Genomic DNA, 17,087 nt, shown 5'->3' with positions numbered 1-17,087 from the left:
TGTTGATACTTTAGAGAGGGAGATAGACAGGGAGAGGGGTAGGGGGAGAGAGAGTGAGGGGGGAGAGAAAGAGGGGGGAGAGAAAGAGGAAGAAAATAAGAGAGAGAGAGAGAGGTGGGCAAGAGACTGGATCAAATGTTCAAATGTTCACATTACCTGTAGAGTTCTCTCTGGGTGATGTTGAGTCTGTGAGGACAGTTCATCAACTGTCTAACGACCATTATTACAGTTTTTTTTTTTCAATCGCTTTGGTGCAATTTTCACAATGAAGTGGTCAATTTTCACAAGTCTTAGAACAAAACTCAAAACAGATCATCAAAATGGCAGTTGTTTCAAAACTCTAAGCACATTTTCAATTGACTAAGTACAACACATAAAACTCAGTTTTTCACCCAACTTAAAAAAATCTATGTTTCATCTAGAAATGCATGTTTCCCATTGCAATACATGTTCATATAAAGTCATTGCCTTTCACAATGCAATGCTCACATTACTTGTGTATGATTTTCTCCTCATTTGTTAAAACACATACTATTACTTAATCCGACTGCTCTTAATTGATAATCCATTTGGTAAACCTATAGATTTTTGACTGGTTGGACTACTACAGATTCTGAGGACTACATAATGAAAAAGCACGTTTGTGAAGTAGAAACACATAAAGTATGATATATGCTGTAATGTACTATTATAGCTATTATCATTTTACTTCACTGTAAAAATTGAAATAGGAGTAATATTAATACTAACATTAACAAGATCAGAAATGTACTGTATGTAATGCATCCCCTATACAGTAAACATGAATCCAAAATGAAGTTACTGGGGTCTTTTTGATAGGGTGTTTCACACTGCTTTTACTAAAATTGCGTTGGCCAATGCAGCACTGTAACACCGTTATATGCTATTTAGAAGGCTGACGCTTTTATACATTTTCATATGTGACTCCAGCGGAACTCGAACCCACAAATCTGGTGTTGCTAATGCCATGCTTTCACTATCTGAGCAACACAGGAGTTATTCTCTGTAACAGACAAGTTCCTCTCTGTCACCTGAGTTAACACACACACACATACATGGATTTTCAACACTAACAACAGAGGACATTAATACATCCACTAACAACAGAGGACATTAATACATCCACTAACAACAGAGGACATTAATACATCCACTAACAACATAGGACATTAATACATCCACTCACAACACAGAGGACATTAATACATCCACTCACAACAGAGGACATTAATACATCCACTAACAACAGAGGACATTAATACATCCACTAACAACAGAGGACATTAATACATCCACTAACAACAGAGGACATTAATACATCCACTAACAACAGAGGACATTAATACATCCACTAACAACAGAGGACATTAATAAATCCACTCACAACACAGAGGACATTAATACATCCACTAACAACAGAGGACATTAATACATCCACTAACAACAGAGGACATTAATACATCCACTAACAACAGAGGACATTAATACATCCACTAACAACAGAGGACATTAATACATCCACTAACAACAGAGGACATTAATACATCCACTCACAACACAGAGGACATTAATACATCCACTAACAACAGAGGACATTAATACATCCACTCACAACACAGAGGACATTAATACATCCACTAACAACAGAGGACATTAATACATCCACTAACAACAGAGGACATTAATACATCCACTAACAACAGAGGACATTAATACATCCACTAACAACAGAGGACATTAATACATCCACTAACAACAGAGGACATTAATACATCCACTAACAACAGAGGACATTAATACATCCACTAACAACAGAGGACAATAATACATCCACTAACAACAGAGGACATTAATACATCCACTAACAACAGAGGACATTAATACATCCACTAACAACAGAGGACATTAATACATCCACTAACAACAGAGGACAATAATACATTCACTAACAACAGAGGACATTAATACATCCACTAACAACAGAGGACATTAATACATCCACTAACAACAGAGGACATTAATACATCCACTCACAACACAGAGGACATTAATACATCCACTAACAACAGAGGACATTAATACATTCACTAACAACAGAGGACATTAATACATCCACTAACAACAGAGGACAATAATACATCCACTAACAACACAGAGGACATTAATACATCCACTAACAACAGAGGACATTAATACATCCACTAACAACAGAGGACATTAATACATTCACTAACAACAGAGGACATTAATACATCCACTAACAACAGAGGACATTAATACATCCACTAACAACAGAGGACATTAATACATCCACTAACAACAGAGGACATTAATACATCCACTAACAACAGAGGACATTAATACATCCACTAACAACAGAGGACATTAATACATCCACTAACAACAGAGGACATTAATACATTCACTAACAACAGAGGACATTAATACATCCACTAACAACAGAGGACATTAATACATCCACTAACAACAGAGGACATTAATACATCCACTCACAAACGACCGCTGACCCAACTGCACTTGATAGATAAGTACGTATACCAATACGATTTCCATTGCATTTAGTAGTCCAACAGCACAAGGAAAAAATTTATATTTGAACACGTTCTTCTTGGCCATGAGCATTCTGAAGCGCCTGCCAGAGGGAAGCCTCTTGAACTAAGGGTGTAGAGGGTGGGAGGGGGTCGCCAACGACAGCCATTACCTTCGTTTTGGTTTCCTTGTGGAACAGACTGCTCAACTGTGCCTTTGGTCAACCAATTACTTTCCTGGCTGTGTTTACTATTCTGGTCAGTTTTCTTTTGCTCCTCATGCTCAGATTACCATACCAGACTGTCATATTGAACGTGAGGATGCTCTTCACCAAGCTGCTGTACACCCTCTCCAGAACATCCTGGCTGACCCCAAACCCCTTTAATTTCCTGATTAAGAACAGGTGCGTGCTTATTTAAAAACACAGTCTGCATTCTCTGTAAAACTCAGCTTGTTATCAATTTGTGTCCCTAGGTATCTAAAATACTCAACCACCTCCACTGGTTGGTCGTTCAGAGATGGTGGTTGGGACATTGGTAAGTTGTTGTCAGTGATGATCAACTCCTTTGTCTTTCCCACATTGAGGTGGAGGCCACTTGACCGGCACCATTCTTGAAGGTTGATGTCCAGTTTAAAATAGCTGTCCCCATCTGACGTAGCATCTTTAAAAAATAGTCCCACCAGAGCCATGTCATCCGCATACTTAAAAACATTGTTTCCTTGGATCTTCATCTCGTGAGTGTAGATAGAGAACAACAGCAGTGAAGCCTGTGTTCAGTACACTACTATCACAATATTATTACTAAACTACTGTCACACTACTGCTAGTACACTACTATCACACAACTACTAGTACACTACTGTCACAGTACTACTACCACTATCACACTAATACTACACTACTACTACTACAACTACCACTACATTATAACACTAATATCGCACGACTACTACACCATCACTACACTACTAGTACACTACTATCACAGCACTATCATGCTACTATCCCAGTCCTACTACACTACTATCACAAAACTACTAGTACTACACTACTACCACACTGCTATCACACCACTATCACACTACTACTACACTACTATCACACTACTACTACTGCCCTACGACACTACTTCTACACTACTATCACACTACTACTACTACCCTACGACACTACTTCTACACTACTATCACACTACTACTACTAACCTACGACACTACTTCTACACTACTATCACACTACTACTACTAGAAACACACACACACAAATACTACAGAACTATTACACTACTACACACATAGAGATTTATATGGCACACACAAATACTCTCACACCCTCTATTTTTCTCTCAGAGAAGTTGAGATGTTGCTCCTGACATGTCTGACACACAAACTCAGACCGAACTATACAAATCTCTCTCTCTCTCTCTCTCTCTCTCTCTCTGAGTTGGGGACAGACAACAGCAAGATCGACAGGTTTTTATCATCAAGATACTGTAAGGTAAAGTCATAAAGAGACATAAAAAGCAGACCGACACATACATTCAGACCAAAGTCCATCTCTCTCTCTCTCTCTCTCTCTCTCTCTCTCTCTCTCTCTCTCTCTCTCTCTCTCTCTCTCTCTCTCTCTCTCTGAGATGCTGCAACTGAACTGAAGTGAACTGAAATGAACTGAAGTGTTGGGGTGAGTTGGGGACAGACAATAGCAAGATCGACAGGTTTTATCATCAAGATACTGTAAGGTAAAGTAAAGAGATTGCATCTAATGATGCAGACCGACACACACACTCAGACCGAACTAGACAAACCCCACAGTCACACTCTCCCTCTAGCCATCTTTTTCTCTCTCTCTCTCTCCCTCTCTCCCCCTCTTTCTCACACTATTTCTCTCTCTCGCTCTCTTCCATCCTCTCTCTCTTCTCTCTCTCACTCTCCCCCTGTCTCTTTCTCTCTATCTGTCTCTCCCTCTGTCACTCTTTCTCCCTCTCAGAGATGCTGCAACTGAACTGAGTTGGGGACAGACAACAGCAAGATCGACAGGTTTTTATCATCAAGATACTGTAAGGTAAAGTCATAAAGAGACATAAAAAGCAGACCGACACATACATTCAGACCAAAGTCCATCTCTCTCTCTCTCTCTCTCTCTCTCTCTCTCTCTCTCTCTCTCTCTCTCTCTCTCTCTCTCTCTCTCTCTCTCTCTCTCTCTCTCTCTCTCTCTCTCTCTCTCTCTCTCTCTCTCTCTCTCTCTCTCTCTCTCTCTCTCTCTCTCTCTCTCTCTCTCTCTCTCTCTCTCTCTCTCTCTCTCTCTCTCTCTCTCTCTCTCTCTCTCTCTCTCTGAGATGATGCAACTGAACTGAAGTGAACTGAAATGAACTGAAGTGTTGGGGTGAGTTGGGGACAGACAATAGCAAGATCGACAGGTTTTATCATCAAGATACTGTAAGGTAAAGTAAAGAGATTGCATCTAATGATGCAGACCGACACACACACTCAGACCGAACTATACAAACACCACAGTCACATACTCTCCTTCTCTCTTTCTTCCTCTCTCTCTCTCCCTCTCTCACAAGTCTCTCTCACTCACTCTTTCTTTCTTTCTTTCTTTCTTTCTTTCTCTCTCTCTCACACTCTCTATCTATATCCCTCTCACTCTCTTTCTCCCTCTCTCTCTCTCTCTCTCTCTCTCTCTATTTCTCCCTCTATCTATAAACACACACTTTTTAAACAATTCTTAGATAGATCTTTCTTCAGAGCTATCTGAGCTCATTCAGATGAGAAATCAGGACTGTGCCAAAGCAAGGAAAACTGACTCTGTAGTGGACTGGCAATCTTTCAGACAATTGAGAAACAGATGTACTATCTCCATTAAGAAAGTGACTCTGCTGGTGATCCTTCTAAGTTTTGGAAAACAGTAAATGCACTGAAGCGTACAAATTGTTTTTCCCTGCCTAAGCAAGTTCTGTCTGACTCTGGCATCATAACTGAGAAGAACGGGATAAGTGATGCGTTGAAATATCATGTTATCTCTGGCAGGCGTTTTATTTGAGAGAAACTGTGGTTTAGTTGATCCTGGTCAGTCAATCAACTGCTCTTCCCTCTTCCAGCCTCTAGCTGACTGGACGGTTAACCCGTCAACTTCTACTGATTACTATTTTTTATTTCAACAATTTACTATCTGTGATGTGCTAGATGTCTTGCTTAAGATTGATGTAAAAACAAATTCCACTGGGGCTGATATGCTTGAGCCATTATTGCTGCAGATCTCTGCCCCTCTGATTGTTGAGTCATTAACCCATATTTTTAACCTGAGGATTATAGAAGGTGGCCCATGTACTCCCTCTTCACAGAGCTGGTGACCCTTGTGACCTCAATAATGATCGCCCTATTTCTAAACTGTTGCCTAGCTAAAATATTAGAATCCTTGATTAAATCTCAGTTAAGATCTTTCATATTGTCACGCCCTGACCATAGATTGCTTTGTATGTTTCTATGTTTTGTTTGGTCAGGGTGTGATGTGGGTGGGCATTCTATGTTTTATGTCTAGGTTGTCTATTTCTGTGTTTGGCCTAGTATGGTTCCCAATCAGAGGCAGGTGTCAGTCGTTGTCTCTGATTGGGAGCCATATTTAGGTAGCCTGTTTTCCTTTGTGTTTTATGGGTGGTTGTATCCCGTGTTAGTGTTTTCACCATACGGCACTGTTTCGGGTTGTTTGTTTTGTACTTTTGTTATTTCGTTCAGTGTTCGTTTTGATTTATTAAATATATCATTATGGACACTTACCACGCTGCGCATTGGTCCGATCCTTGCTACTCCTCCTCAGACGAAGAGGACGAAACCCGTTACACATATCTTTTAAATGTATTCTAAATGTACATTAGTCGTGTTTTAGACCAATGTCACAGCACTATCTCTGCTGCATCCCTAGTTATAAATGAAGGGGTTAACTGTATGGATTAAAGGCAACATTGTGCTGCCCTCTTCATTGATCTGTGAAAGGCTTTTGATACTGTTGATCACTCACTGCTATTTCAGAGGCTTTCCTCTATTGGCCTAGACCAGGCTGCATGTAACTGGTTTAAAAATGACTTGACAGATAGAACTCATTCTGGGTCCTGTACTTTAACTATTTCCATTAACAATATTGACTTGTGTCACGACTTCCGCCGAAGTCGGTCCCTCTCCTTGTTCGGGCGGTGTTCGGCGGTCGACGTCACCGGCCTTCTAGCCATCGCCGACCCACTTTTCATTTTCCATTTGTTTTGTCTTTGTCTTACACACCTGGTTTCAATCCCCCAATTACTTGTTCATTATTTAACCCTCTGTTCCCCCATGTTTGTTTGTGAGTAATTGTTTGTTGTATTGCGGCCCGTATTGTGTGGCCTTGTATTTACGACGTGTATTGTGATATAATTGTGATAAATTGCTTTCTTTACTCTTATTTGCGCCTGACTCATCACACCAGCTACACACAGACGCTTTACAACTTGTATGCCGAGGATACTGTTGTGTATGTTATTGCGGATGACCAGGCTCTATCTGAACCACAGCCTGCCTTCATGGTATTACAAAAAACTTTATTGACCTAAAATTTGTATTGAATGTAGGTAAAACTAAGTATATGTTGTTCTCTAGAGCAGATAAAAATAACTCTAATGATTTAAGCATATGTACTTTTGATGGTGTCCATAATGATCATGTCCCTGCTTACAAATATCTGGGAATCTGGATAAATGAAAAGCTCTCTTCTTTAAAAGCATTTTGATGAGTTAGTTAATAAGCTGAGAATAAATGGGCTTATTCTATATAAATAGGTCCTGCCTCTCGCTAAATAGTAGAAAGCAAATTATTCAGTCGATGTTCCTATCGGTCCTAGACAATGGCGACATCATCTATATGAACACATCTGCCACTTCATTAAAGCTGCTAGATGCAGTTTATCATTACGCACTGCGCTTTATTACAGGTGACAGTTTTAGTACTCATCACTGCATTCTCTACCAGAAAGTTGGTTGGCCCTCCTTGTTGTCAGCTGGTTGATACATTGCTACGTTTTCATTTATAAAGCCCTATTACCAAAAAAGTCCCACTGTACCTACATCTTTACTAAACTTTAGACATAAGAGCTACCACACACGGACCCAGGGATGGCTAACTCTTGAAATTATTTTGGTATCTACTGAGTTAGGTAAATCACCTTTTAGCTTTCTTGCACTGGAATGGAACAAATATGGAACAAATTTCAAAATGTTCTTACATTGGATGTTCTGGTGCCTGTAGGGCAATTCAGAAAGCTGACTGAATTGGTTTGGTGTGACCTAACATAATCGTTTGTAGTGCTTTCGCTGAAAAGCATATTTGAAATCGGACACTTTGGTGGGATTAACAACAAGATTACCTTTAAAATGGTATAAAACACATTCATGTCTGAGGAAGTTTAATTATGAGATTTCTGTTTTTTGAATTTGGCGCCCTGCACTTTCACTGGCTGTTGTCATATCATCCCGTTAGCGGGATTGCAGCCATAAGTTTTAAATAAAATTAAACTACAGCCAAACTGTAACTACAGCCAATTCAGAAAGCTGATTGAGGACCTTATTACTGATGAATGTGCTTGTTTTTTAGACTGTGCTAGTCTTTCAGCTTGCAATTTGGATTTATATTTTGATGTGTGTCTTTTCTGTAATTTCTGTAATTCAGGGCTCATCTGTCAAATAGACCTTGGTCTCAGCATGACTCCCTGATAAAATAAAGAAAAAAAGAAAAAAATTCTCTCTCTCTCTCTCTCTCTCTCTCTCTCTCTCTCTCTCTCTCTCTCTCTCTCTCTCTCTCTCTCTCTCTCTCTCTCTCTCTCTCTCTCTCTCTCTCTCTCTCTCTCTCTCTCTCTCTCTCTCTCTCTCTCTCTCTCTCTCTCTCTCTCTCTCTCTCTCTCTCTCGACTTGTATTGCTGCAACTACACATGGGAAGCTACAAGACCCAGATGTCACTCATTGGCCTTTTTATTTATAGAAAGACCCACATACATCCCACCATTCAGCATGAAGCGTACAGTGCCTTCTCTGTGTGTGTGTGGGTGGGGGGTGGGGGGGGGGGGGTAAAAGGATGAGTACGGAGATGACTGAGCTGTATAATCCCCAGGCTAACAGACACACTGGGGAGAGAAGGCCTCTGCATTAACAGGCCTGCTCTCAAGGCTAGGCCTATCCATCAGCCCTGATTGCCTGGCTGTGTGGTTTACAATGGAACCACACCACACACACACACTTTTTCAATTGGGGCCAGATACTGTATACATTAAAAAGGCTTTGAGACTATTCAGGCCTCAACACATACCACACACACTTTCATACTACTCTAAATAATATAGGGTCTCAGACACACATAAACAAACCACTCGCACGCACGCACGCACACAAACACGCACACAAACACGCACACACATTTCTGATTACGTAGGGGCCACACCACACCTAAATCATGGATCGCCTCCTTTGAATAGGATTCCTTCGTTCTTCAGTGTTATTTCAAATGCCGTGGTTGCATGGATCATCTCCGTTCAACACATCCACAGAGATCTCTCTCGGCGCTACCTGACACAGTGGAAACATACTGGCACGCACACAGAGCCCACCCAAAGACACCCACCACAAGATGAACAAAACATGCAAATATCTGCTCGATCTATCACCTCAATCCCTCGTGGGTTTTCCACATGCATATGTAGTCGCATCATTAACATGAACACTAAAGGGCCTCCTGAGCTTCATTTCAAGGTTTCCCATTTGAACGGTAATCCTTCAGGAAAGAGAGGCATTGTTTTTCTAACAGGGGACTAAAGGGCACCGTAGAAGCAGTTGAAAATGTTAATAAACTTGAGAGGTTTAGCACCATGTTGACCATAAAGTCCGTTGAGCGTGAAATGGAAGGATGGGTTTATTATGCTTGAGCCCCACCCCCCCACCCCCCCTTAACGATATCCTGACCTGAGGGGGTGGGGGAGGGGTGGGGGAACCTGGAGAGAGTGTCCAGTCCTGTTTGCTGGCCCAACCAGGCGCAGAACAACAGCTGAAATGGCTAACACATGTGGCCCGGCTATTACATTCTTTGTGAAGTCAGCAGTCGCTGGGGGTGGATAGGGCCTGCTGAAGACCTTAGAGAGTTGTTGGCGCTGTGTGTGTGTGTGTGTGTGTGTGTGTGTGTGTGTGTGTGTGTGTGTGTGTGTGTGTGTGTGTGTGTGTGTGTGTGTGTGTGTGTGTGTGTGTGTGTGTGTGTGTGTGTGTGTGTGTGTGTGTGTGTGTGTGTGTGTGTGTGTGTGTGTGTGTGTGTTTGCATGCACGTAAGCGTGCGTATGGTCATATCTGTGTGTGTCTTCTCTGGGACTTTGTAAAAGCAACCCCAGAGTGTAGCCGCTTAGCTTCTACGTCCCCTGATTTATCAAACTCTTGCAGTTTTATGCGCAGCGCTACAGAAATGCTACGACTAGGGAAACGAGCTGACAGCATTGCTGTCGTGAGACCAAACCACTGAGACTTAAGTGAATATATAACAGTTTGTTTTTGTAACAGAGGACCTTATTCGGCATGACTTATGTTTTTCCATGACGTATTTTCCATTCAGTCCTAATGAATGGTATTAAATGATCCATTCTTTAATTTAATGACATGTACAGTATTGAAATAAATTCCAGTCATGTGTCTTTTTCACGAGTACAAAGCCCTTTTCCCACTATGGATTTAAACCGTCAGAATTCCGATTATAGGTCTGGTACACTTCTAATACCCTACACACACTGTGCACTCAAGTACACACACTTTATTAACACACACAAACACACACACAGAGAGAGAGAGAGAGATCCTACACCTTACTCACACGTTTCTCAGACACCACAAAAACCCACTGTTCAAACACCCTGCCTGCACACACTGGGCCTGTTTGCACTCAGGCTTTGGCGAACGGGAATGTTGTGGTCTTTCAGAACCCAACTGAAATGCCAAACCGTGTGTGCCAAGATGTTGAAGGGCCTGGTTTTCCTCACACCCCTAACAGAGATGTAATCAACAACCGTAGATCTCACACTAGGGAGCACACACACACACACTGGCATGCACACTAATGCATGCACGCACGCACATACACACACACGCACACGCACACATTGACATTAAACATCAGCAGCAGGGAACGGGCTGTGTAAACAAAGGCTGGGTAAGGAGGAGGCCAAGCCTTCAAACAGTCTACACTCACCCCAGCAGCCTGGGATCAGCTCTGTTTATCAGAGGCCAGGGGTTAGGAGAGAGGGGAGTGGAGGAGAGAGAAAGATGGGGTGGGAGAAAGGTACAATACGGAGTTAGACAGTGTGTGAGCGGATGACATTGAGAGAATGAGCTAGGTAGGGAGGTAGGATGGAGATGGTGAAAGAAAAAGCGACTGAAGAATGGCAAACTGAGACTTTAGAGAAATGAATACTGTTCCTTGGATATGGTCGCTAACAGTGCTGTTCACTCTGTTTTTTCTGGAAATCCCCTCCACATCACCAACGGTGTCAAAAGCGAAACCTAATCTAGGTTCAATAACAATTCCAACACCAGCCCTTACAGATAACTCTTTAAAGGCATACTCCAGTCTCAATTTTCACCTCATTTAATACATGATTTACTTAACAAAAGGCGCATCTCAAAAGATGGTCCAGATATCCTCATGACATGGCACAAGTGTGTATGTGTGTGGAGGGGGGGGTAATTATCTCTGACGTATAGAGAGATGGGGGGGAACAGAGAAGGGGGGGATGGTGTGTGTGTCTGCTTGAGTGTGTGTTGGTCTTCTCAAAGACTGTGTGTGAGCTAGTAGGCACCAGTGCGAGGCCTGATCGCAACACTCAGCTGAAAGGAATGTCCCTCGGGCCCCAGCTGGGCTGAAGTCACCTGTTGGCTCTTGTCTGATCCTGATTTAATGATGGAGTTAGAAAAGTCTTCAGCCTCACTATGACACTGCTCTGGGGTTTTTCCACACACACACATACAAACACAAACACACACTAGGTAGTGCAAAAAGGCAACTCCAGAGAAGTAAGTTTGGCGACATCAGTCATCTTCAGTGTCTTTTATCGAATGAAAATGGATATTCTTGGACTGATCGATTGCGTTGTCGCAATTAAAAGGAGCACGTCTGCACAGCCAGAATCAGTACAGTGGTATCATATCACGTCTACTGCATGAGGATGATGAATGTATATTTACTCTGACCGCGTTGTGCCTTTTAGACAACAATGAATGAGATTATATGGACAGGGGGAACTGATCCTAGATCAGCACCGTTCCTACTCTGAGAAGCTTTATGAATACAGGCCTTGGCCTCTATGAACAGCATTGTCGAAGCAGCAGGTTTTAGGTATAGTCTTCATGGGTGCTTGCTGCCACACTGGTCAACCTTATCCTGTATTCCCTCAGGGCTGGAACAATAGGTCACGTCAGGCCAAGTGCACTCAACCCATTCTCTGGGGCATGCTCAAGTAATAGTGTGTGTGTACACTACCGGTTAAAAGTTTGAGAACACCTACACATTGAAGGGTTTTTCTTTCTTTTTACTATTTTCTACGTTGTAGAATAAAACTATGAAATAACACATATGGAATCATTCAGTAAACCAAAAAAGTGTTAAACAAATCCAAATATATTTTATATTTGAGTCTCTTCAAGTAGCCACCCGTTGCCTTGATGACAGCTTTGCACACTCTTGGCATTCTCTCAACCAGTTTCATCTGGAATGCTTTTCCAACAGTCTTGAAGGAGTTCCCACATATGCTGAGCACTTGTTGGCGGCTTGTCCTTCACTCTGCGGTCCGACTCATCCCAAACCATCTCAATTGGGTTGAGGTCGGGTGATTTTGGAGGCCAAGTCATCTGATGCAGCACTCCATCACTCTCCTTCTTGGTAAAATAGCCCTTACACAGCCTGGAGGTGTTTTGGGTCATTGTCCTGTTGAAAAACAAATGATAGTCCCACTAAGATGGGATGGCATATCGCTGCAGAATGCTGTGGTAGCCATGCTGGTTAAGTGTGCCTTGAATTCTAAATAAATCACAGATAGTGTCACAAACAAAGCACCCCCACACCATAACACCTCCTCCTCCATAATCTACAGTGGGAAATACACATACTCAGATCATCCGTTCACCCACCCCTCATCTCACAAAGACACGGAGGTTGGATTAAAAGAATCTCAAATCTCCAATTTGGACTCCAGACCAAAGGACAAGTTTCCATCGGTCTAATGTCCATCGCTCATGTTTCTAAGCCCAAGCAAGTCTCTTCTTATTATTGTTGTCCTTTAGTAGTGGTTTCTTTGCAGCAATTCAACCATGAAGGCCTGATTCACGCAGTCTCCTCTGAACAGTTTATGTTCAGATGTGTCTGTTACTTGAACTCTGTGAAGCATTTATTTGGGCTGCAATTTCTGAGGCTGGTAACTCTAATGAGCCGAGGTAACTCTGGGTCTTCCGTTCCTGTGGCGGTCCTCATGAGAGCCAGTTTCACCATAGCACTTGATGTTTTTTGCGAGTGCACTTGAAGAAACTTCCAAAGTTCTTGAAATGTTCCATATTGACTGACCTTCATTTCTTAAAGTAAGGATGGCCTGTTGTTTCTCTTTGCTTATTTCAGCTGTTCTTGCCATAATATGGACTTGGTCTTTTACCAAATAGGGCTATATTCTGTATACCACCCCTACCTTGTCACAACACAACTGATTGGCTCGAATGCATTAAGAAGAAAATAATTTCCACAAATTAACTTTTAACAAGGCACACCTGTTAATTGAAATGCATTCCAGGTGACTACCTCATGAAGCTGGTTGAGAGAATGCCAAGAGTGTGCAAAGCTGTCATCAAGGCGAAGGGTGGCTATTTTGAAGAACCTCAAATATCAAATTTATTTTGATTTGAGTAACACTTTCTTGGTTACTACATGATCCCATATTCGTTATTTCATAGTTTTGGTGTCTTCACTATTATTCTACAATGTATAAAATAGTAAAATTAAAATAAAGGAAACACTTGAATGAGTAGGTGTTATAAAGCTTTTGACCGGTAGTGTACCTGTGCGTGCGTGTTTGTGTGTATGTGTGAGCCTCCGATAACATCTCCCAATCATAAAACCTTTCCCTGGCTGGTTGCACCTACGGGTGCGTCAGACCCAGAGAGACAGGAAATTGCAGTGGAATTTGGAGTTTATTACAACTGAGCCCGTTCAAAGGAAAACCAACAAAAGAATCATACAAATCTGTACATTTATTAGACTGGAATCCATCTCGGAGCATACATCACTGCTGCTCTGAATTCCCTTATACCCCAGCAGAGCAATCACAGTATGAGCTCATAAATCAACCTGGGTCTCCCCCTCAGGAACACGGCAAAGAAATACAAGTTTTATAGCAACTCTGATAGAACCAGTCACAGCAGATGACTGTTTCTCCACTCATTTCTCTACTCATCACATTGTAACCAATGTAAAGTGTAGCATAGAAAGCATTGACAGCCAGGACAATACTGAAGACATAACTCTACTGTATGTAGATGGATATGACAGATATGTGTATTCTTTTTGTCCCCACAGACTTTTGTGTGTGCAATCTGCACCTAGAGCCACTGGCACGTAACACTCTACTCAACTCTACTCAACAAATTGGATGCAGTCTCTCACAGTGCCAACCGTTTTGTCACCAAAGCCCCATATACCACCCACCTCTGTGACCTGTACGCTCTCGTTGGCTGGCCCTCGCTTCATACTCATCGCAAAACCCCTGGCTCCAGGTCATCTACAAGTCTCTGCTAGGTAAAGCCCCGCCTTATCTCAGCTCACTGGTCACCATAGCAGCACCCACCCGTAGCACGCGCTCCAGCACGTGTATCTCACTGGTCACCCCCAAAGCCAATTCTTTCCTTCCAGTTCTCTGCTGCCAATGACTGGAACGAACTGCAAGAATCACTGAAGCTGGAGGGTCATATCTCCCTCACTAGCTTTAAGCACCAGCTGTCAGAGCAGCTCACAGATCCCTGCACCTGTACATAGCCCATCTGTAAATAACCCATCCAACTACCTCATCCCCATAATGTATGTATTTATCTTGCTCCTTTGCACCCCAGTATCTCTACTTGCACATTCATCTTCTACACATCTACTATGTCCGTGTTTAATTGCTATATTGTAATTACTTCGCCACCATGGCCTATTTATTGCCTTTACCTCCCTTATCCTACCTGATTTCTACATACTGTATATAGACTTTTTTTACTGTATGTTTGTATTATGTATTATTGACTGTATTATTGACTGTACGTCTGTTTATTCCATGTGTAACTCTGTGTTGTTGTATGTGTCGAACTGCTTTGATTTATCTTGGCCAGGTCGCAGTTGCAAATGAGAACTTGTTCTCAACTAGCCTGCCTGGTTAAATAAATGTTAAATAAAAAAATATATAAAAACATAACACAGACATACACAAGATACAGGGTAGTCAGGTTACAGAGTTACAGAAGTCTTGATAAGTACACATAGTGCATGCACACACACACACACACACACACACACACACACACACACACACACACACACACACACACACACACACACACACACACACACACACACACACACACACACACACACACACACACACACACACACACACACACACACACACACACACACACACACACACACACACAAACGCCCACACACTGTCTTGTAGAGACAAAGATAACGGGGGAGAAACTGGTGTTCTGTTCTCTGCTGAACTTGAGGCCAAGTCATGGAGTGGTGCAACGCACACACACACACACACACACACACACACACACACACACACACACACACACACACACGCACACTTCAGGAAACAGCAGAAGGAGCACCCCCCTATCCACATCGAAGGGACAGCAGTGGAAGAGGTGGAAAGTTTTAAGTTCCTCGGTGTACACATCACGGACAAACTGAAATGGTCCACCCACACAGACAGTGTGGGGAAGAAGGTGCAACAGCGCCTCTGTTGGCACAACAGCGCAACAGATGCACAATCGAGAGCATTCTGTATCACCGCCTGGTACGGCAACTGACCCGCCCTCAACCGCAAGGCACTCCAGAGGGTGGTGCGGTCTGCACAACGCATCACCGGGGGCAAACTACCTGCCCTCCAGGACACCTACACCACCCGATGTCACAGGAAGGCCAAAAGATCATCAAGGACAACAACCACCGAGCTGCTACCTGTTCACCCCGCTACCATCCAGAAGGTGAAGTCAGTACAGGTACATCAAAGCTGGGACCAAGAGACTGAAAAACAGCTTCTATCTCAAGGCCATCAGACTGCTAAACAGCCATCACTAATCAGAGAGGCTGCTGCCTACATTGAGGCCCAATCACTGGCCACTTTAATAAATGGATCACTAGTCACTTTATACAATGCACTCTAAATAGTGCCACTTTAATAATGTCTACATATCTTACATTACTCATATCACATGTATATACTGTGTTTTATACCATCTACTGCACCTTGCCTGTGCCGCTCAGCCATCGCTCATCCATATACTTACATGTACATATTCTCATTCACCCCTTTAGATTTGTGTGTATTAGGCAGTTGTTGGGGAATTGTTAGATTACTTGTTAGATATTACTGTTAGACACTATTGTTAGATTTTACTGCACTGTCGGAACTAGAAGCACAAGCATTTCGGTACATTCGCTAGCTATTTGTATGTGACAAATAACGTTTGATTTGATTTGACACACACATAAACACTGCCATAAAAACACTGCCACACACACACTGCCACACACACACACACACTGCCACACACACACACACACACACACACACACACACACACACACACACACACACACACACACACACACACACACACACACACACACACACACACACACACACACACACACACACACACACACAAATGGTATTAGCTATTGTATTGTTGACAGTTCAGAAGGGTTTCCAGACCTATTAAACCTTGTGTTTACGTCACCAGGACATAGCTAGAAGTAAGGGAATGTTTTCTCCCTTTCCTCTGCTTTCTATCCAAACGCTCTCTCCTGATAACTACTCAGCAATTAAAGGGTTAATCCTAATCGCCAGAGTCCTTAGACACACAGGGGCTCTTTGTTTCACTGGGCAGAATTATTTTTTTTCACAGATAAAGTCTTGAAAAGAAGAAAGACTTAAATCATGACCGTGGTCAAATAAGCTATAAAAATATTTTTGATTTGCTGTTTTGAAACGAGTTAGCCGCACTTCAAATTAAATGTTCTGAGAGTTTACTCTAAAGTGATCTGTAATGGATTAGGTGATACGAAGGCGGTGTGTGGATGGGGGCCTTGGTTCATGAGTGATTTATGTGTGTTATACTGTACAGTGCCTTCGGAAAATATTCAGACCCCTTAAATTTTTTTACATTTTGTTACATTGCAGCCTTATTGTGAAATTGCTTAAATAGTTTTTTCCC

This window comes from Salvelinus alpinus, chromosome 32 (genome assembly GCF_045679555.1).
Source record: "Salvelinus alpinus chromosome 32, SLU_Salpinus.1, whole genome shotgun sequence".
Lineage (NCBI taxonomy): Eukaryota > Metazoa > Chordata > Actinopteri > Salmoniformes > Salmonidae > Salvelinus > Salvelinus alpinus.
The sequence above is the reverse complement of the archived record's forward strand: the minus strand, read 5'-3'. Positions refer to the sequence as shown.